This window comes from Silene latifolia, chromosome Y (genome assembly GCF_048544455.1).
Source record: "Silene latifolia isolate original U9 population chromosome Y, ASM4854445v1, whole genome shotgun sequence".
Classification (NCBI taxonomy): domain Eukaryota; kingdom Viridiplantae; phylum Streptophyta; class Magnoliopsida; order Caryophyllales; family Caryophyllaceae; genus Silene; species Silene latifolia.
This window is the reverse complement of record NC_133538.1, coordinates 105,232,498-105,256,235: the sequence shown is the minus strand read 5'-3', so window position 1 is coordinate 105,256,235 and position 23,738 is coordinate 105,232,498. Positions and strand designations below refer to the sequence as shown.

General features: G+C 37.6%; 1 long non-coding RNA gene and 1 other non-coding gene across 2 annotated transcripts; both read right to left on the bottom strand.

Annotated features, from left to right (window-relative positions):
• Positions 1 to 353: 353 nt before the first annotated feature.
• Positions 354 to 2,169, bottom strand: LOC141634384 (uncharacterized). The gene is made up of 3 exons (XR_012539112.1): positions 2,112 to 2,169; positions 1,210 to 1,294; positions 354 to 631 (listed from the first exon to the last, which is right to left on the bottom strand). It is a non-coding gene; the product is annotated as an uncharacterized LOC141634384 (long non-coding RNA).
• Positions 2,170 to 22,624: 20,455 nt separating this feature from the next.
• On the bottom strand, positions 22,625 to 22,731 carry LOC141636537 (small nucleolar RNA R71). The gene has a single exon (XR_012541143.1). It is a non-coding gene; the product is annotated as a small nucleolar RNA R71 (small nucleolar RNA).
• Between the last annotated feature and the right edge of the window lie 1,007 nt (positions 22,732 to 23,738).

The window sequence follows — 23,738 nt, the reverse complement described above, 5'->3', positions numbered from 1 at the left end:
AGAGTTTATGCAACACTTAATGAAGTGCTACATAAAGTCTTGTTGCATTAGCTCATTGCAACACTTAATGCAACACTTTTCAAACTAAAGCAACACTTTTAGAAAGTGTTGCATATGTTATGCTTATGCAACGCTTTTTTCAATTTCAAAGGCAACATTTTTATTTCCTAATGCAACACTTCTTGTGAAAAAGTAGCAACACTTCCTGAACTAATGCAATACTTTTCATGTTGAAAAGCAACACTTATAACAAACAAATGCGACATTTTTATTTTGGAAACGCAACAGTAGTTACGTCCAATAACAACACTTGTAATAAACAAATGCAACACTACTTTATCCAAAGACAATACTTAATTGTAATTCTCACTAATTGTGCATTCAATTGCAAATCATTCCAAAATTGCAATAGATTCAGTCTCAAAATGAATGTCAATTACATTTCCAAAAAGAATCAAAAGTAGAACTTCGCAAATGTTTAAGTAGAAAAAATGTAGCAAATGTTTAAATAGAACAAATGAGTAACGATTATTATATTAAAAGTCTTCATTGTTGTACTTTGGACCATATGTATGTTGCCACCCGAACAGAAAATCAACCCACAGCAAAATAGTAATACCTCAAATGCAACCTGTAACGTAAAAAATGGAATACAATTAGATTTGAGGATCGCGGAATATTTAAAGGCTTTGATTGTACCTTATTAGGAAATATAATGCGGAGTAACCAAAGGACAGATTAACATATGGTTGATGAAAGGAAAGTTAGAGGTAATCCCATGTGCATAACAATAGTTATTAACAAATTACAAGCAAAAACTCAAATGGGAACAGCAGGTTGTAATGCGAGAATTGCATCAGAGAATCAATATCAGATTATCTGATCTTATTACTAGCTAATACAGCTTGTCACCCTAGAGAAAGCAAAAAAAAACAGGCAAACCAAATGATTAACCCCAGCCAATGCCGACAAGCGGTTGATTCAATCAGTAAATCATAGCCATCTCAGTTAGGAAGCTAATTAAACCCATTCGTAAGTGATGCCCGGTCTTGTACTCAGACACTCGCCCACCCCAACTATAACCATATTGACACTACAATCATAGCCATCTTAGCCAGCAACTACTATGAACGTCACTATTAGGTATGAATTAAGAAACAACGGACTGAAGAGAAACAACGGACTGAAGAGAAGAGATAACAGGCTTACAAGAGCACAGCAAGCAAGTTCAGATAAAATGAAGAGAGTGCGTGTTTCGGCTGCCTCAACTGTCTTACTTCAGCAAATATATAACCTTAAAATGAACAGAGAATACTTCATTCATTAGATGCCCTATAAAGTGTCTTAATTAAGCAACTATATACAGCATCCTAAATATCATATCGAATCACATCGCACGCAACAAAAAGAGTTAAAAAAAATTGTGCTTCACGTTTTTATATGACACAGTGCATAATATATATTTCAAGAAATAATGTCAGCAAGGAAGAGTTAAAAATAATTGTTTCAATAATCAATTGTGACGAATAATCAATGTCCCTCTTCCTAAAATAGACTTGTTGCCTCTCTACATCAAAATCAGAAAAGTGGTTCATATATAATTACAAACAAGAAAAGTGGTTCATATATAAGCCCACACAATGAGGCTTAACCAAAATAGGGACTCCCAACAATGAAACAGTTAACCAATCGTATCATCTTAGATCCTATCTTAACGGGTAGTGCAACAAAAATTAGTCAAATAGAATTATCAGCAATGGTCCAGCATCATATAAGAGCTTAATCCTAAAAATAAGCATGTTACTTGACGATGCTAGCTTTCACATATTTTGCTATACTTACTTAATCTATGAAATGAAAAATCCAAGGATTTAATGACACAAACACAAAAAAAAATAAGCTAACAAGAAATTTCCACGGAATCCCGAATATTCAGCTATGTCTCATAAATGGCTATTTTTTCAAAAATTACATGTTTTTCGCCTAAATTAAAGTGGTGTCTTCTAAATGTTCTAAGTTGAATAAGCAATGAGTCGAGTTTGTACTGTGTAAGTTACTATTTATACTCCTGGCAAAAAAAAAAAGAAAAAAAAACCTGCCAAAGTAGATACCTGAGAGCAATCAGATAGTACTTCTCGTTGCTTTCTTTGTAGTGCTTAGCCTGATCAATTAAAACACACAAATAATAAGAATACATCTAAAGACTACACATCCTCCATAATGACGATCTTTCTTTTACTCTTAACTTGCTTGAACAACTGATTTGTGGCAGTCAAGTGTCATAACATGAAGAGTGGTATTGAGATAAAAACTGAGTGGAATATTCAACAAATAAGATCTTGAAATATACACATCTAAATATTAATCATAGATTACTCTATATGACGACAATTTAATGGTACTACTTGAAATCACAAGTTTCGAAATGAGCATGACACATAGCACTTTTGAGTACTTGACTGTATTTTACAAGTCAGAATATATTTACAGTCAGAATATACTTACAATGAAGCAAAACTTTCATACTTTCCATGCTCATGAATTAATCAACATCAATAATACACTACCCTCGTGGCTTTACTATTTATAAATCATTGATTATTTTCTTTCATTGATGATTAACTGTGTTTTTTAAAGGTTGTTTCGGTAGCTCAGGATGTCTTGAAACTTAAACAAGAGATTCACTCTGAGTTGTTAGGTGAAGATCAGATAAGCTTTGTATTCAACATTTATTAATTAATGTTCACATTGTTAAGATGCTACAAAGATGCTTGGTTGACTACAACAGAAGTAATCAAGGGAACTGAAAGTTTAATGTTGATAACAAGCTATTACAAGTTTGCAAATCAGAATAAGGAGGCCTGTTCTTTACATCATTTCTTGAGCTATACTCGGGCATTTTTTATATTCTTTATATGTTTGGAAAGCTTGGAATGTAAGCTAAGATTGAGAGTTGGAATCATGCCCATATAAGTTATGTATTTTGAGTTATAGCTAAACAAACAGGCTGTGCACGAAGGATTGCTCTGAAGTTCAGACATGACCTGTCAGCAAACAAACAATCATATCTCACAACCTAGAAGTGCTTTGAAGGTGATTCAAATTGGAAATGAAAGTTAACTTATTTATCGTTCACTTGATGTATGGTGGGCACGTTGGTTCAAACTGAGGAAAGAGATATGCATCCTCAAAGTTGTTACTGGAATATGGTTGAATGCTGAATGTTGCAGACCTGGCCCGATAGCATTCAAACGTCAATTTCTAGAATTATAGGCATCCTATGGGGTTGATTCTTGTTGGAGAGGATAGCTAACATCTTTAGCTTTCAAATGAGATATAATTAACATTCATACTCATCCTGAGTCAAGAGTTATAGGTACTGCAAATTAGGTCTGATTTTGAATGTTGTTGTAAAATGGTCTGATTTATACTTAAGATAAACAAGGGTAATTCTGTCTTTGAAATTCCCCAAAGCAGCACATCCAAATAATGTTTGGAAAGCATGGAATGTAAGCTAAAATTTAGAGTTGGAATCATGCCCATATAAGTTATGTATTTTGAGTTATAGCTAAACAAACAAGCTGTGCACGAAGGAATGCTCTGAAGTTCAGACTTGACCTATCAGCAAACAAACGGTCATATCTCACAACCTAGAAGTGATTTGAAGGTGATTCAAATTGGAAATGAAAGCTAACTTATTTATAGTTTACTTGATGTATGGTGGGCACATTGGTTCAACCTGAGAAAAGAGATATGCATCCTCAAAGTTGTTGCTGGAATATGGTTGAATGCTGAATGTTGCAAACCTGACCTGATAGCATTCAAACGTCAATTTCTAGAATTCTAGGCATTCTATGGGGTTTATTCTTGTTGGAGAGGATAGCTAACATCTTTAGCTTTCAAATGAGATATCATTAGCATTCATACTTATCCTGAGTCACGACTTATAGGTACTGCAAATTTGGTCTGATTTTGAATGTTGTTGTAAAATGGTCTGTTTTATACTTAAGAGAAACAAGGGTAATTCTGTCTTTGAAATTCCCCAAAGCAGCACATCCAAATAATAATATTCATTCTAAAACGATCCTTATGACATGAATTGATGAATGACAATCTTTAATTTAGATGAAGGAGGCTTTTGACACATGAAATCGAAACAACAAAGTCTGAATCCCATAAATATATGTTGCAATGACAAAGGTGTTTATTATTCTAATTGGGTTTTCTTATGTAGCCTCATCCTCCGAGTCAGCCACAAAATCAATACTCTGAACCCGACAATCGTGATTGGCTCTGTCGTACTCACAATGGTTGATAAATGCAATCTCAATGGTATTCCTAAATGAAGGTCATCTCGACACCATCAAGAAGAGTAATAGTGCAATATCGACCAAATATTTTTTATGTTTCTAAGCCATACTAATGCTGCCATTGCTTATCGAGTTCAATCAGCAATCATCATCTTTAACTCCCATAAGCAAGAAAAAAAATCACTCATGGGTCTATTAAATTGTGAAAGTCTGCAACTAGTCAACTATGAATCCTGAAGTAACCAATCCTTTAGTTCTCCCAACGCTGTCTATCTAGTTTTCTCTAGTATGTATAATCATTGTAATTTTATCATCAACTTTTAATACAATTTCACCCATATTCTAATAAAATTTAAACCCTCATACCATTTAACCATATTAGAACGACTCGTTTAACACATCTACTCACTATTCAGATAAGCTTGCAAGCAAACACTTTCTACTTGGCATCAAAAATCGATGACAGAACAATACCTTACACACGATTACACCTACTAGGTGTATTATCCAAAGATCAAAGCAGCATATACAAAGCAAGGCAAGTCTAATATCTTTTTAGCAAATGAATCCATAGCAAACCAGAAAACTATCCAAATGCCTCCACGAAAAGAAATCCAAATTGAAATAAACATTAATACTAACTTCAATCACACCCTCGATAATTTTCATCCTCAAAATTTAAGCAATCATTTTCATGATATTCTGTCAAGCGTTCAAATAATAGAAATGATAAAAAAATTCAAAAGAAAAAAAAATTGAAATTGGAGTACCATACCTATGGACAGGATCTCAATCAATAATACCGATCGACGTTTTGGTTGTATCAAAAAGATACTTCGACTATAATCCCAAACTTGAAATCCCTAATTGAAATTATATGATTTTCTTAGTTAGGGTTAAACAATAGGAGAATAAATTAAGAAGTCATAGTTTGGTGATATAAAAGAAACGTAATGTAGTTAGAGAATGAGAGAATATTTGATTCCTTTTTTATTTCCTTTTAATTGAGCTTTTGATTGTTAGTATTCCCAAAAGTAAAAAATGGCGCCTGATTTTTACTATTACAAACAATAAGGCGGTAAATGAAATTTTCATAGGAGTATGTGTAATACTATGGTTTTATGAGTCTCTTGGTACTCTATCGAGTAGGCCTTACTCTGTCAAGTAAGGGTGAGTTGCGTTTTAAAATAGTTTCTGACCTGTTGGGTACTCGATCGAGTAACTATGATACTCGATCGAGTAAGGGGGCACTCGATCGAGTACCTTAGCTACTCGATCGAGTAGCCGGTTTACGGGGAGTTATTTCTCGGGTTTTGTTAATTATGCGATTAAGGTATATAATCTTTTCCGTCATTGTTCTTAAACACTTTTCAAAACCTAAATTACTGTCAAGAGAGAAAGCAAAGTACGTTCATCACTTTAATCGCATTGTTAGCAAATCCCGGAGTTTGGAAGGTCGGATTTCACCTTTCCTTATACCGTTGAGATCCTTGCGTCGATGGTAAGATCTATGTACCGTTTTTTTAGTTTTTCCTTAAAGTTGGTTAAACCCTAATATGAGGATTTGGGGGTTTTTGTGTAGATTGTGATTTGGTAGTGTCTATGTGTTTGTATGATAGGAGGAGGTTTTGTAGAAGAGGCTTTTTGATACAGCTGTTGATAACGTCTGACTGTTGTGCTTTCCAGGTAGGATTTCCTACTAAGTATTAGTCCCATAATGGGATAATTGTTGATGTGTTGAGATTGATTGTTTAATATCGTAATTGTATTGTGACGACTGTGATTGTGATTGTGATTGTTTGTCTCTGGTTCTCGAGATGCGTTCTCGGCTGAGTGGAGTCACTTGCGGGTGTGGCTTCATGCCCTAGTTTCGCCTCGTAGAACCCGCCACAGGAGGGATGTGCACATTAATGGATGGGGTTATCGCTCGGTATGATGAGCGGGGTTTAGGTGGGAATACATTGCGGTCCCCCATCTGGCGGTCTGGTCCAAAGTGGACGTCGGTGATTGAGATTGATGGGACTGGTGTGATTGTGTGTGTGACGGTGTGAATATCTGTTTAACGTATTGTGGATATAAATATAGATTGTGTGATTAGTACTGACCCCGTGTTTTTGTTTGTAAAACCTGCGGTGATCCATTCGGGGATGGTGAGCAGTAATTGAGCAAGTTTGAGTTGAGTACTGGGATAGCTGGGATGTGCCACCGTCTGACGATAGAAGTCTTCCGCTGTAGCTTTGCTAGTTTTATAACATTTTAGTTAATTCAGTAGACAGTTTGTTTTGAGAACATGTATCGTATTTTGGTTATTGTCCTATGAATATCATGCCTCGGGTAACCGAGATGGTGGCAACCTTATACCTGAGTGGTCCTGGTAAGGCACTTGGAGTATGGGGGTGTTACAAATGGTATCAGAGCGACGATCCCGAAACTTGTAACCAATAAATCTAATGAATATAGGGAGTCAATTAAAATGAACCCGGGGTAAAGGTTGTAGGAGCAAATGCAAAGGTTTGGGAGACGTCCTAAAGTCGCGAACTTGCCCTACAATTTTGAACCGGTCACATGGGGGGTGTATGTCAAGGTCGTATGTGATGCTTGTTGACTCGTATGAGAATGTGATGATGTATGTTGTAATTGTTGGATGTTTGGAGTAGAAGGTCGAGTTTGTGAATGAAAGGTTGGTGATGTATATAGAACTGTTGTTGATTGAAAGCATGTTGCATGATAGTTGGTTTACAATGTTGGTTGGAATTGTTAGAAAAGTGTATGAGAAGGATGAGTAATGTGGTGGAAAAAGGGAGTAGTTCATATGTGATATGATTATACATAATTTTGTTTGTGTAATTTTATATAATTATTTCATATACATGCCTACTATTGTTCATATGTACATGTTGCATGAAGAATGTGGTTGAAATGGATGAATTGATTGGAAAAGATGGAGTGGCAATAGCATGAGAATACGAATTTTATGATTATGAATATGTTTAGGTGACGCAGTGTATTTGTAATATTGATGTATTAGTAACATGGAATAGGATTTGTAATGTATGAGTATGATTTGTCTTACGAAAGGCTATAGAATAAAAGCATGTGGGTAGTGCATGATGAATGTTGTTGCTTTGCTTTCGAAAATAGTAATATCTGATTGGGGCTACTGGTTTCATGAGTATTGGGTTGTTTTTGTTTACCTTGTTGTCGTTTAAGTTGTTTGGAAGTAAAATCAAGTAGTTATGTTTTTTTCGATTATAAAGAGGTTGTCTTTAAACTGTTATAACTTCAGCTGCATAAATGATTTTAATGTAATTCCAATTGGAGGTGATAGCTTGTTCTTTTACGATTCTAACGATAGGTCACACACCCAAAACGACCAAGAAATGAGTGAGTTATGGCTGTTTTACGAAAATTGGACATTGCTGAGAAATGCGTAGGTACTCGATCGAGTAGCCTTGGTACTCGATCGAGTAGGGGGTACTCGATCGAGTACGTCAGCTACTCGATCGAGTGGCTCTGGTAATTTGTTTTACGTGCTTCTGATCTTCACCTACTCGATCGAGTAAGTGACTTACTCGATCGAGTGGCCTGTACTCGATCTAGTGACCCCTGTTTCGGGTCATGTGCTTATCTTTTGACTTTCGTTGCATATTATTTTTAATAAAAAGGTGTTAAATTATTTCTTTATGCATTGTTTTACGTATGTGTTGGTCCTGAAGCGTAAGTTACCCAATCTTATGATGTAAAGAGTGACATCTATGATGGGTATGAGTGATGTAAGTTTAAGGAACATGAGAATGAAAAGATTGAAAGAAAGGATGTGGATAGTAGCAACCTGAGATGTATAACGATTTATGGAGGGAGATGGTTAGGAATAGTGTTGATTAAGAATATATGTAATTAAAGGTCGTTTCAGAGGAATTGAGTGAATTTAATGGAGACATGTCGCGACGTGGATTTTTAGATACTGACTGAGTTTGGAAATTTGTGTTATCGAGGGACGAAACTAATGTGTGATTTCCTTGGGCAATTAACGGTATAAAAAGAATTTTGATTTCTAGAGATATAAAAAGGGAGATGTAATTGTTTGAACATTAAACGTTGATTCGATGGACAAATTAGTGGCAAGTGTGAGTGCGTGGAGTGATGAGAAGGGACCCATGGTAAGGAAGAGTGAGATAATATCGATAAGAAATAATGGGATTGGAGTTTTGAAGCAATGAGAAGGTGATCGGAGCACTAAAAAGTTAGGAAGAAGTAATAAGGAGTTGAATGGTTAATTGCTTTTGTCGAGTGTAAAAAGAAAAGAATGAGGGGAGTAAAACTAAGGAAATGTTCACCGGAGTTATGTGATATAAAAGTAAGGAATCGTCGAAATTCATGATACTATCATGGGGAATTGAATTAATGGTTATATAGGAGTTTCGGAACAACATGATTAGTCTTGAGTTTTGAGGAATTAAGGAAAGTAAGAAGTTGGTAGAATATCTGCATGATATGGGATTTTGGTGGAGAGTTAGATGATGATACAATTAAGGATAGTATCTGGAAGAATGTTGGGGTAATTTTATTCATGGATTCGATGTTCGTTGTTTGTGATGTTAACCAAAGATAGGAAAGAAATCGTGATGTTTAGAGATGAGTGAAGAGGTTTGATGTCCGGACAGTGGTAGTGTCATGGTTTGTGACTAGTGGTTAAGGGTGGTAGTATATTAGAAAGGTAGCAATTTTAAAGAGGTTGATTTAGTAGAGACCAGATTGATAAATATGGTTATGAAAGAGTATAAGATGTGGTTATATAAGGCGGTTGTTAGTAGTTGAGTATTAATGGTGTGGCTACATTTGGCAGAGGGTGATGGATATGCGAATGGGAGAATATGTTATGAGGTGTATACGAGTTAAGCTCGGGTGAGAGGTAACTTTTATCAGGTGGTAACTTACGTGATCAGGATTGACTGGTTGAATGTGATTACAGTGCAGGATATATATATATATATATATATATATATATATATATATATATATATATATATATATATAAATGTTTGTGTGAGGTTTTGACCTCACAAGACGTGGTATGGTGTGATTATCATTGAGTTGTTATTTGAATGTTCTGTAATGCATGTTGAGTACGCTAATCTAATTGAACGATATTCAAAAAGGTAATAATTTGATTGATCTGGCATGGTTAGTTATAATTGTAAGTGTTTATAATAGATATGTATTCCGTGAAATGGTAGGAATAATGCTCATGAGGTTCTTTTCCATTTATTCATATAATATGTTGCGTTGTGATTGAGTAAAGTGGATTGGAGTAAGTTTTCTTGTCCGAAAGGTTATTGCCGAGTCAGTGTTTATGGAATTCTATGTAGTTGTGATGTCTATCGATGTGGTCGTGGTGCCTCGGATGGTGATCCGGGCACGATATTTAGTGTTGTGATGTGGGTATTTTTGCACTGCGGTGTGGCTGTTGGTGGCGGTGTTGCGATGCCGCCACTGGTTGTGGTGGAGTAGGCGGGATGATTATGATTTGAATTTTGAAAGTACATACCAGTCATACATAGATCGTTGTTGTTTGTTTGCTGCTGTTCCTTGCGAGTTTTGGTTGAACATGTGGACTGTTGGTTTATTTGTTGATGTTTCTGACTAGTTTCGGTTTGGGAATTAAGGTAGAGTATGATATGAAAGATAGTTGTGCATGTTTCCGTTTTTGTCATGGTATAGTGATATTCTGTTGATGGGACACAGTTGTGAGAAGTTGTTACAGTAATTTTGATCTTGTTTTAGGATGAGGTATCGGTAGACATAGTCATGACAAGTGATTTGTGGAATAGGTGTTGTACTGATATGGAAGCTGTAAGTGGTTCATAATCTCTATTTGGGACTGTGAGTATAGGGTGTTGGAGAATAGTATCATGTTAAGTGATGAATGAGTTTTGTGGTAATAAAAGAAAAGAAATCGAAGATCTAGTGTGAGTGTATGTCATAATTGTGGATCGTGAGTTATGAGTATGGAAATGGTGCACGTATAGAGGATTAGGTCGTTTTGGCGGTAATAGGAAACAAGTGAAGTTTTGGGTTAAGCTAAGGATTTTATGGTATAGGTTAGGTGGTGTGCCGAGTTAATTGAGGTGGGAGAACTGTTTAAGTAAGAGAGTCGTGGATATAGGAAGGGAGAGTGTCTAGATTATAGGCGGTTATCTTTGACATGTCGTGGTGATGATAATATGGAGAAGATATAGCTAAAGATTTAGTATTAGTGAGTTACGAGGACGTAACATTTATCTTAAGAGGAGTAGGATGCGATAAAAGAGAGTTTCATGGTTATGCATGTTGTAATATATTTGGAAGTAGAGTTTTAGCGTAGCGTAAAGGGGGGATTTCTTTTGTGGTTGATACTGTTAAAAGGTCATGGTCGTGCTTGTAGTAGTGTGATGCTTCGGGGTGTGAGAATATTTTATGTAGTGCTGACAGTTGGATGATGATGTTATGAGTGTGAGTAAACTTTGAGGACGAAGTTCCTTTTAAGGGTGGTAGAATGTAACATTCCGATTGATGTTATGGGTAGTTTGATATTGGATTTGTTAGTGGATGATATATTACGGAGCTAGTTGGTAGTATATGGAGTTAGTGTTGAGAGAGATATAATGGAGTTTATACGATATCGTGAGCCATGTTGTGGAGGTAGGAATAGTTAGTGGAGTTGGTGTTACGAGTTCATGTTTGGTTGGAGTTTTGTTTTGAGTTCTTAGTCACGTTGTTGTGTCTTGATCGAGTTAGTATGGTTGTTTTTGAGTATGGGTTGAACTTCGGGGACAAGTTCTTTTTAAGGAGGGAAGACTGTAATACTACGGTTTTATGAGTCTCTGGGTACTCTATCGAGTAGGCCTTACTCTGTCGAGTAAGGGTGAGTTGCGTTTTAAAATAGTTTCTGACCTGTTGGATACTCGATTGAGTAACTATGATACTCGATCGAGTAAGGGGGCACTCGATCGAGTACCTTAGCTACTCGATCGAGTAGCCGGCTTACGGGGAGTTATTTCTCGGGTTTTGTTAATTATGCGATTAAGGTATATAATCTTTTCCGTCATTGTTCTTAAACACTTTTCAAAACCTAAATTACTGTCAAGAGAGAAAGCAAAGAACTTTCATCACTTTAATCGCATTGTTAGCAAATCCCGGAGTTTGGAAGGTCGGATTTCACCTTTCGTTATACCGTTGAGATCCTTGCGTCGAGGGTAAGATCTATGTACCGTTTTTATAGTTTTTACTTAAAGTTGGTTAAACCCTAATATGGGGATTTGGGGGTTTTTGTGTAGATTGTGATTTGGTAGTGTCTATGTGTTTGTATGATAAGAGGAGGTTTTGTAGAAGAGGATTTTTGATAAAGTTGTTGATACCGTCTGACTGTTGTGCTTTCCAGGTAGGATTTCCTACTAAGTATTAGTCCCATAATGGGATGATTGTTGATGTGTTGAGATTGATTGTTTAATATCGTAATTGTATTGTGAAGACTGTGATTGTGATTGTGATTGTTTGTCTCTGGTTCTCGAGATGCGTTCTCGGCTGAGTGGAGTCACTTGCGGGAGTGGCTTCACGCCCTAGTTTCGCCTCCTGTGGAACCCGCCACAGGAGGGATGTGCACATTAATGGACAGGGTTATCGCTCGGTATGATGAGCGGGGCTTAGGTGGGAACGGCTGCGGTCCCCCACTGGCAGGGCTGGTCCAGTGGACAGTCGGTGATTGAGATTGATGGGACTGGTGTGATTGTGTGTGTGACGGTGTGAATATTTGTTTAACGTATTGTGGATATAAATATAGATTGTGTGATTAGTACTGACCCCGTGTTGTTGTTTGTAAAACCTGCGGTGATCCATTCGGGGATGGTGAGCGAGAGTTGAGCAGTTTGAGTTGAAATCGGGATAGCTGGGATGTGCCACCGTCTGACGATAGAAGTCTTCCGCTGTAGCTTTGCTAGTTTTATAACATTTCAGTTAATTCAGTAGACAGTTGGTTTTAAGAACATGTATCGTATTTTGGTATATGGTTTAAGTTGTAACCTTTTACTAAACTTATATTATATAAAGTTGTTTCGTTATTGTCTTATGAATATCATGCCTCGGGCTACCGAGATGGTGGCATCCTTATACCTGAGTGGTCCTGGTAAGGCACTTGGAGTATGGGGGTGTTACAAATGGTATCAGAGCGACGATCCTGAAACCTGTAACCAATAAATCAAATGAATATAGGGAGTCAATTAAAATGAACCCGAGGTAAAAATTGTAGGAGCTAATGCAAAGGCTTGGAAGACGTCCTAAAGTCGCGAACTTGCCCTACAATTTTGAACCGGTCACATGGGGGGTGTATGTCAAGGTCGTATGTGATGCTTGTTGACTCGTATGAGAATGTGATGATGTATGTTGTAATTGTTGGATGTTTGGAGTAGAAGGTCGAGTTTGTGAATGAAAGGTTGGTGAAGTATATAGAACTGTTGTTGATTGAAAGCATGTTGCATGATAGTTGGTTTACAATGTTGGTTGGAATTGTTAGAAAAGTGTATGAGAATAATGAGTAATGTAGTGGAAAAAAGGAGTAGTTCATATGTGATATGATTATACATAATTTTGTTTGTGTAATTTTATATAAGGATTTCATATACATGCCTACTATTGTTCATATGTACATGTTGCATGAAGAATGTGGTTGAAATGGATGAATTGATTGGAAAAGATGGAGTGGCAATAGCATGAGAATACGAATTTTGTGATTATGAATATGTTTAGGTGACGGAGTGTATTTGTAATATTGATGTATTAGTAACATGGAATAGGATTTGTAATGTATGAGTATGATTTGTCTTACGAAAGGCTATAGAATAAAAGCATGTGGGTAGTGCATGATGAATGTTGTTGCTTTGCTTTCGAAAATAGTAATATCTGATTGGGACTACTGGTTTCATGAGTATTGGGTTGTTTTTGTTTACCTTGTTGTCGTTTAAGTTGTGTGGAAGTAAAATCAAGTAGTTATGTTTTTTTCGATTATAAAGAGGTTGTCTTTAAACTGTTATAACTTGAGATGCATAAATGATTTTAATGTAATTCCAATTGTAGGTGATAGCTTGTTCTTTTATGATTCTAACGATAGGTCACACGCCCAAAACAACCAAGAAATGAGTGAGTTATGGCTGTTTTACGAAAACTGGACAGTGCTGAGAAATGCGTAGGTACTCGATCGAGTAGCCTTGGTACGCGATCGAGTAGGGGGGTACTCGATCGAGTACGTCAGTTACTCGATCGAGTGGCCCTGGTAATTTATTTTACGTGCTTCTGATCTTCACCTACTCGATCGAGTAAGTCACTTACTCGATCGAGTGGCCTGTACTCGATCTAGTGACCCCTGTTTCGGGTCATGTGCTTATCTTTTGACTTTCGTTGCATATTATGTTTAATAAAAAGGTGTTAAATTATTTCTTTATGCATTGTTTTACGTATGTGTTGGTCCTGAAGCGTAAGTTACCCAATTTTATGATGTAAAGAGTGACATCTATGATGAGTATGAGTTCGGTAGGGAGGACATGAGTTATATGTGTTGTGATAGGTAGAGGAAAAAGAATAGGGAGTTTGATAAGGCTTAATTGAGGCTTAGAGCATGTTGTGTAAGACGAGATGAGTGACATGATTGTATGTTGAGTAATGAAAATGTAAGTGATTGTGGGCAAGGGATGATGTAAGTTTAAGGAACGTGAGAATGAAAAGATTGAAAGAAAGGATGTGGATAGTAGCAACCTGAGATATACAACGATTTATGAAGGGAGATGGTTAGGAATAGTGTTGATTAAGAATATATGTAATTAAAGGTCGTTTCAGAGGAATTTAGTGAACTTAATGGAGACATGTCGCGACGTGGGTTTGCAGATAGTGACTGAGTTTGGAAATTTGTGTTATCGAGGGACGAAACTAATGTGTGATTTCCTTGGGCAATTAACGGTATAAAAAGAATTTTGATTTCTAGAGATATAAAAAGGGAGATGTAATTGTTTGAACATTAAACGTTGATTCTATGGACAAATTAGTGGCAAGTGTGAGTGAGTGGAGTGATGAGAAGGGACCCATGGTAAGGAAGAGTGAGATAATATCGATAAGAAATAATGGGATTGGAGTTTTGGAGCAATGAGAAGGTGATCGGAGCACTAAAAAGTTAGGAAGAAGTAATAAGGAGTTGAATGGTTAATTGCTTTTATCGAGTGTAAAAAGAAAAGAATGAGGGGAGTAAAACTAAGGAAATGTTCACCGGAATTATGTGATATAAAAGTAAGGAATCCTCAAAATGCATGATACTATCATGAGGAATTGAATTAATGGTTATATAGGAGTTTCGGAACAACATGATTAGTCTTGAGTTTTGAGGAATTAAGGAAAGTAAGAAGTTGGTAGAATATCTGCATGATATGGGATTTTGGTGGAGAGTTAGATGATGATACAATTAAGGATAGTATTGGGAAGAATGTTGGGGTAATTTTATTCATGGATTTGATGTTCGTTGTTTGGGATGTTAACCAAACATAGGAAAGAAATCGTGATGTTTAGAGATGAGTGAAGAGGTTTCATGTCCGGACAGTGGTAGTGTCATGGTTTGTGACTAGTGGTTAAGGGTGGTGGTATATTAGAAAGGTAGCAATTCTAAAGAGGTTGATTTAGTAGAGACCAGATTGATAAATATGGTTAAGAAAGAGTATAAGATGTGGTTATATGAGGCGGTTGTTAGTAGTTGAGTATTAATGGTGTGGCTACATTTGGCAGAAGGTGATGGATATGCGAATGGGAGAATATGTTATGAGGTGTATACGAGTTAAGCTCGGGTGAGAGGTAACTTTTATCAGGTGGTAACTTACGTGATCAGGATTGACTGGTTGAATGTGATTACGGGTCTGGGATATATATATATATATATATATATATATATATATAAATGTTTGTGTGAGGTTTTGACCTCACAAGACGTGGTATGGTGTGATTATCATTGAGTTGTTATTTGAATGTTCTGTAATGCATGTTGGGTACGCTAATCTAATTGAACGATATTCAAAAAGGTAATAATTTGATTGATCTGGCATGGTTAGTTATAATTGTATGTGTATTTATAATACATATGTATTCCGTGAAATGGTAGGAATAATGCTCATGAGGTGCTTATCCATTTATTCATATAATATGTTGCGTTGTGATTGAGTAAAGTGGATTTGAGTAAGTTTTCTTGTCCGAAAAGTTATTGCCGAGTCAGTGTTTATGGAATTGTATGTAGTTGTGATGTCTATCGATGTGGTCGTGGTGCCTCGGGTGGTGATCCGGGCACGATATTTAGTGTTGTGATGTGGGTATTTTCGCACTGCGGTGTGGCTGTTGGTGGCGGTGTTGCGATGCCGCCACCGGTTGTGGTGGAGTAGGCGGGATGATTATGATTTGAATTTCGAAAGTACATACCAGTCATACATAGATCGTTGTTGTTTGTTTGCTGTTGTTCCTTGCGAGTTTTGGTTGAACAAGTGGACTGTTGTTTTGTTTGTTGATGTTTCTGACCAGTTTCGGTTTGGGAATGAAGGTAGAGTATGATATGAAAGATAGTTGTGCATGTTTCCGTAATTGTCATGGTATAGTGATATTCTGTTGATGGGACACAGTTGTGAGAAGTTGTTACATTAATTTTGATCTTGTTTTAGGATGAGGTATCGGTAGACATAGTCATGACAAGTGATTTGTGGAATAGGTGTTGTACTGATATGGAAGCTGTAAGTGGTTCATAATCTCTATTTGGGACAGTGAGTATAGGGTGTTGGAGAATAGTATCATGTTAAGTGATGAATGAGTTTTGTGGTGATAAAAGAAAAGAAATCGAAGATCTAGTGTGAGTGTATGTCATAATTGTGGATCGTGAGTTATGAGTATGGAAATGGTGCACATATAGAGGATTAGGTCATTTTGGCGGTAATAGGGAACTAGTGAAGTTTTGGGTTAAGCTAAGGATTTTGTGGTATAGGTTAGGTGGTGTGCCGAGTGAACTGAGGTGGGAGAACTGTTTAAGTAAGAGAGCCGTGGATATAGGAAGGGAGAGTGTCTAGATTATAGGCGGTTATCTTTGACATGTCGTGGTGATGACAATATGGAGAAGATATAGCTAAAGATTTAGTATTAGTGAGTTACGAGGACGTAACATTTATCTTAAGAGGAGTTGGATGCGATAAAAGAGAGTTTCATGGTTATGCATGTTGTAATATATTTGGAAGTAGAGTTTTAGCGTAGCGTAAAGGGGGGATTAGTTTTGTGGTTGATACTGTTAAAAGGCCATGGTCGTGCTTGTAGTAGTGTGATGCTTTGAGTGTCGAATATTTTATGTAGTCTTGTGATTGGATGATGATGTTATGAGTGTGAGTACACTTCGAGGACGAAGTTCCTTTTAAGGGTGGTAGAATGTAACATTCCGTTTGATGTTATGGGTAGTTTGATATTGGATTTGCTAGTGGATGATATATTACGGAGCTAGTTGGTAGTATATGAAGTTAGTGTTGAGAGAGATATAATGGAGTTTATACGATATCGTGAGCCATGTTGTGGAGGTAGGAATAGTTAGTGGAGTTGGTGTTACGTGTTCATGTTTGGTTGGAGTTTTGTTTTGAGTTCTTAGTCACGTTGTTGTGTCTTGATCGAGTTAGTATGGTTGTTTTTGAGTATGGGTTGAACTTCGGGGACGAAGTTCTTTTTAAGGAGGGAAGACTGTAATACTACGGTTTTATGAGTCTCTGGGTACTCTATCGAGTAGGCCTTACTCTGTCGAGTAAGGGTGAGTTGCGTTTTAAAATAGTTTCTGACCTGTTGGGTACTCGATCGAGTAACTATGATACTCGATCGAGTAAGGGGGCACTCGATCGAGTACCTTAGCTACTCGATCGAGTAGCCATTTTACGGGGAGTTATTTCTCGGGTTTTGTTAATTATGCGATTAAGGTATATAATCTTTTCCGTCATTTTTCTTAAACACTTTTCAAAACCTAAATTACTGTCAAGAGAGAAAGCAAAGTACGTTCATCACTTTAATCGCATTGTTAGAAAATCCCGGAGTTTGGAAGGTCGGATTTCACCTTTCGTTATACCGTTGAGATCCTTGCGTCGAGGGTAAGATCTATGTACCGTTTTTATAGTTTTTCCTTAAAGTTGGTTAAACCCTAATATAAGGATTTTGGGGTTTTTGTGTAGATTGTGATTTGGTAGTGTCTATGTGTTTGTATGATAGGAGAAGGTTTTGTAGAAGAGGCTTTTTGATACAATTTGTTGATACCGTCGATTGTTGTGCTTTGCAGGTTTCCTACTCAGTATTAGTCCCATAATGGGATGATTGTTGATGTGTTGAGATTGATTGTTTAATATCGTAATTGTATTGTGACGACTGTGATTGTGATTGTGATTGTTTGTCTCTGGTTCTCGAGATGCGTTCTCGGCTGAGTGGAGTCACTTGCGGGAGTGGCTTCACGCCCTAGTTTTGCCTCCTGTGGAACCCGCCACAGGAGGGATGTGCACATTAATGGAGAGGGTTATCGCTCGGTATGATGAGCGGGGCTTAGGTGGGAACGGCTGCGGTCCCCCACCGCGGTGCCGGTGGACAGTCGGTGATTGAGATTGATGGGACTGGTGTGATTGTGTGTGTGACGGTGTGAATATCTGTTTAACGTATTGTGGATATAAATATAGATTGTGTGATTAGTACTGACCCCGTGTTGTTGTTTGTAAAACCTGCGGTGATCCATTCGGGGATGGTGAGCAGTAATTGAGCAGGTTTGAGTTGAGTACTGGGATAGCTGGGATGTGCCACCGTCTGACGATAGAAGTCTTCGCCATTTGTAGCTTTGCTAGTTTTATAACATTTGATTAATTCAAAGAGACAGTTGGTTTTGAGAACATGTATCGTATTTTGGTATTTGGTTTCAGTTGTAACCTTTCACTAAACTTATATGATTTAAAGTTGTTTCATTATTGTCTTATGAATATCATGCCTCGGGTAACCGAGATGGTGGCATCCTTATACTTGAGTGGTCCTGGTAAGTCACTTGGAGTATGGGGGGTGTTACAGTATGTAACACTAGTGTTGCTCAAGTGTTGCGACAAAATGCAACATTTGTTTCGAAATGTTGTACCCATAGTAATATCATGCAACATTTTTCTTAAAGTGATGCCTTATATAGATAAAAGCAACACTTTTTAATAAAGTGTTGCATTATTAACACAAAATTGCAACATAATCACAATGTGTTGCAATCGAAATGTTGCATTACATCCAAATTTGTAGTAGTGTTTTCACTTTTAATCGGTTGTAGATATTTCGGTCGGTCAAGTTTGAGTTGGGTCAATATCGGAGCAAATAAGGTTCTAGCTGGGTCAATTTCAGAACATATGAAATTCGAGTCAGGTCATAATCGGATCGGATGTCAAGGGATTAGGTCTTTATTCAAAACATTTGATATAATACAAATAATTTTAATAAAAAAAGTAATATATAATATTTTTTTCGTATAACTACGATATAATATTGATTCTTTGAAGTCAAATGGGTGACCCTCAAGTACAAAAAGACACCTTAGATGTGACGCCTAGGTACATTCGGGTCATTTCGGGTTTTAATGTTGAGTTTCAGTCATCAATGTTTGGGTTGAAATCGATTCAGGTATATATCGGTTTGGATTAAAACAATTCAGGTTGAAACAGTTCAGGTTCATTCGATATTGGGTCTATTTTGGATATTTCAAATTCGGTTCGATTTCGAATCAATTCAGGTCAATTCAGGTTTCGGGGTGAAGTTCAGTTATACCTTTCGGATGTACAGTCAGGTATCGATTCAGATATTTTCGATCGGTTTTTCGGGTTCGTTATACTTTTGTCAGGTCTATTACATTCTTAGGGCGTTTTATAAACGCATAGAGAATGTATATTCAATTTGACAGTTCGCTAATCATAATAAAATAAAATAAATTAATAATAATTACTAATCCCAACTAACAAGAGGATATGCTTAGAGAATCGTATATAATATTTTTGTACTTATCTCTACCTTTGGCCTTCCTCTTTCCTCCTTCAATCCCCTTTCCCCTTTGCCCTTTCCCACAACTATCACCAATCAGCATGACAATGACACGACGACTACCGCGGCAGTTCCCCTTACTCGACATACCTAATAGCCCGAAATCCTCATTCTGATTTCATGTTATTTGAGACAGTTTTTTTCATACCAAGCGAAGTCTCCCGTCACAGATGCTTGCACAACGCCGTGCTCAGGTACCACCCTTGCGCACCATCGTCGCCCACCATCATAAGGTAATTTAGATTATAATTTTACGGTTTTTTTTAAAACAATTTATTGATCCCAATTTATGTAAATCCGATTTTAGGGTTGTTGATTTCCCAATTATGGGTTTTAATTAATAGGGTAAATAGATAACTTATACCTTGTATAATGTCGTTTTTCAAAACTTCTACCTAACATAATTTTTTTTCAAAACTTATACCAAAAATCCTATTTTCTTCCAAACTTAATACCAAATTTAAAAAAAGGACATGAACTGACTGTTTTGCCCTTACTAATTAACCAATCCACCCTTTATCCATCACTAACTCATTTAACCCAAATCTATCACATACACCTGACACCTCAACACCACTTCTTATCCCCAACACCATAACCACCGTAGATGTCGGCCTTGGGATCATTGTTGGTTTATAAATTTGATTATTGTTCTTGCTTTTAAATTCATGATTCCATCAGTATATCATGCAATAATTATCCATACAATGAAGGACCCTGCAAGTCACCTATCTTAATTGTTGCAAAGCAACAAAACATGGACAAATGGATCTGATAACTAAATATTGTTGCAACTTGCATTCCAGTCATTATAATGAGGATAACACACAAGTGTCGAATCCAATTCATTTGATTAAAAGCAAATTTGTGAGAAATTAATGGTAGCAACAATGGTGGATTGATTTATATTGAGAGGATAAGAAGTGTATGTGTTGAATATGGTTAGGGTTTGGGGCTGTTGATGCGTGTCTTTTATATGATGTTTTGCACCTCATTTTACACGCATTTTAGAGCTCATTTGTGTAGTTTAAGCTACCATTTCCCCCATTTCCGTCTACTTTCGTGTTTTTGTACTTTATTGCAGAAATGTGAAGAATTCAACGGAAATTGAGCTAAATCCGTCCCCGACTATCCTGCATTGCAATTGACGTGATGTATTGACTCGAGGAATGAGCTTGGTGCTCATTTCAAAGCCCAAAAGACAAATCCACGAGGTTATAGAAGTCAAGTAGCAGCTCAAGCAGTCGATCGACCACTACCATCAGTCGATCAACCAACCTGCGGGTTCCAAAAGCTACTGTACACTGCATAGCAGTCGATCGACCGGTCATCTCAGTCGATCGACCAAGCTGCTATCCCAGACGAGAATTAAAAGATCGAGGAAAGCAAGCCCATTATGTTTAGGTTTTGATAATAAGTTGTGACGTGTGTTTGCTATATAACGTAACCTAGAACATCAGATAAAGGCATCCAGTTTTGATCCCAGTTTTGATCTAAGTTTCACATTCAGTTTTAGAATATCATAGTTAGGGTTTGGGATATTGGTTGCATCGGATTTTCATTCATACTTCTAATCATCCCGTTACTATTCTTCTGCAATTTTCGGTATTCCTTCTGTTCTACTTTCAGTTCATCTTTATTGCGTTGTTAGATATATAATTGTTAGTTAGAATCCAAGCCAATTATCGCTTTATGTTAATTGTTTGTTCTACTATTTTTAGCATGAATTCAGTAGTCTTTATCGTCAATATTATTGTTATTTTCGCCATAGCCATGAGTAGCTAAATCAATTGTGCTAGGATGTAGGGGAATTATAGCGTAGGCGACGTAGTATTAATTTGGCCTGAAATCGCGTGTCAGTCGATCGACTGCCATACCTGGTCGATCGACTGACCACGTGAGGTTACCTTTCGTTTTAATTGATTTTAATGTTGTTTTTTAACGAATCGAATGCATGCGACCAGTTAGATGCTTAATTTATGACTGACCCATTAGATCGAAAGATAGGGAAAGTTGTTAGATCACCAATTAAAATGACTAAACTGTGCTGAGATCGAAAGATAGGTAAAGTTTAGATTATTAGTCACTTTTCAGGACGAGAGTCAGTATTAGTGATATTAGGGACTTATAGCGAGATCGAAAGATGCTATCTGTTAAGAGTGGGCCGAGAGGACCTCTTTATTTCCTGCCTCATGTGTTTGATTTAGACCTGTTTAATATGCTGCTGCCGAAACTATAACGAACTGACCATCCTAGTACCTCTTTTATACTTGATTTTATATATTTCATTAGTTTACTTTTCTTTTATTGTTATTAGTTATAGACCAAACCCAATCAAACCCCCACCTTTTGTTACCTTAGACCGAATTTAAACAACTAGAAATTACGTCTGCCTCTCTGTGGTTTGACCCGATTGCCGCTAGCTATAGTTGTAGTTGGAGATTATAAATATTATTTTTGACACCTCACGACGAGTATTAAATTTTGGCGCCGTTGCCGGGGAGGCAATTGTTCTAATTTTTAGTTGTTTTTATTTAGTCTTTCTTTAGTTTAAGGGACTTCCGTTCCTTAAACTTTTCTTATATTCTTTTTGTAGTTTCCTCTTATGCGCAGTCTTTGGGTGGTGAACTAGTACCATTAAATCCCGAGATCGAGAAATCCTTGCGCGAGTTGAGACGATCACAAAGGGTATTACCGACAGAGGAAGAGTGAGTACTCGTCAAGCTACTACGAGAACGCTCTGTTCAAGGAGATCCACCTACATCTCTCGCTTCAATTTCTTGGTGAGACAGATTACTTCTCCGTAAATCCCAGTCATGGTGAAGAAGCAACCATTGCTAGTCACTCGAGCCTACGGTGCGAATCTCTACAAAGGATTTGAACTACCTGGGGAGGCGAGAAAATTCGAGCCAAAGCTTTCCTATATTAACCTGGTTGAGAGAAACCAGTTCGGGGGAGCTGCAAATGAAGATGCAGCCAAGCACATAGAGATTTTTATTGATTATTGTTGCTCTATACCCCTGCCGGCCGGTGTGACCCAAGATCAGATCAAGGAGACCATGTTCATTTTCTCTCTTCGCGATGCTGCAAGAGAGTGGTATAGAGATCTGGACCGAGCCGCTCATGGGATCACCGACTGGAATTCCTTAGCCCTGGCATTCTACAAAAAGTACTTCTCTGCCTCAAAGACGAATGCCATTAGAGCTCAGATCACGAGCTTTAAACAAGGGCCTGATGAGAACTTTCATGAAGCATGGGTCCGTTTCAAGAAACTGGTGCGAACCATACCGCACCATGGGTTCGAAAAATGGAGTCTTTACAACCAGATCTACAATGGGCTGTATGACGATCAGAGGGCTATTTTGGATGCTGCAGCCAATGGCCGATTTGCTGAGAACATGGGAGAGACTAAGGGGTGGAAGATCATCGATGATTTGGCCACTCATAAGGCTGAATATGGGAATTCGAGAGGAAACCAGAGGAGAGCTGCTGAATCTTCCTCTGTTGCTGCACTAGAAGCTCTCACTGCAAGGTTTGACAAATATGAATTGGGAGGAGCTTCTAAAGGTGGGATTTACCATGTTAACGCTGTTTCAGACGGTCCTTTCGTCTGTAGAAGATGTGGAGCTGAGGGGCATGTCTCAGAAAATTGTTCTGTCCCCTTTGAGTCTTGTGCTGCCTTTCAATACTATAGGCAGACAAACACGTACTATGAGCCGAATGTCCACCCCAACTTGAGGTGGAGTAGCCAGAATGTCCTGAATCCGACTCAACCTCCACAACAGCAGCAGCAACAAGTTTATGTGCCCCCTCATCATAAGCAACAACAATACCAAAAACCTCCTTATGTGCCGCAGCAGCAACAACAATCCCATGGTTCTTATTTTGCTGAGTTCAAGAACTTGCTCCTGAAGGAGTCCCAAGCTAGAGAGGCCGGGATGAAGCTACTAGAGAGCCAAATTGCTCAATTGGCTAGTAAGAGTACCACTCGAGCTCCCGGACACTTAACGACTTAAACTGACCAGAAAAAGACCCTGAATGCCATTACTTTGAGGAGTGGGTCTACCCTGGAGGGGCCTGCAATGGTCGAGGATGCCCCTGAAAAGAATGAGGCGGAACCGAGTCAAAAGAAAGCGTTAACGAAAAATAACAAGCACAAGGCGTATACCAGGTATATCAGTCGATCGACTGATATACCCGGTCGATCGACTGATATGCGGGTTACAGGAGCTTCTGGAACGGTACATCTCAGTCGATCGACTGAGCAAGGTGGTCGATCGACTGAGACCCCTGCTGATATTGAGAAAT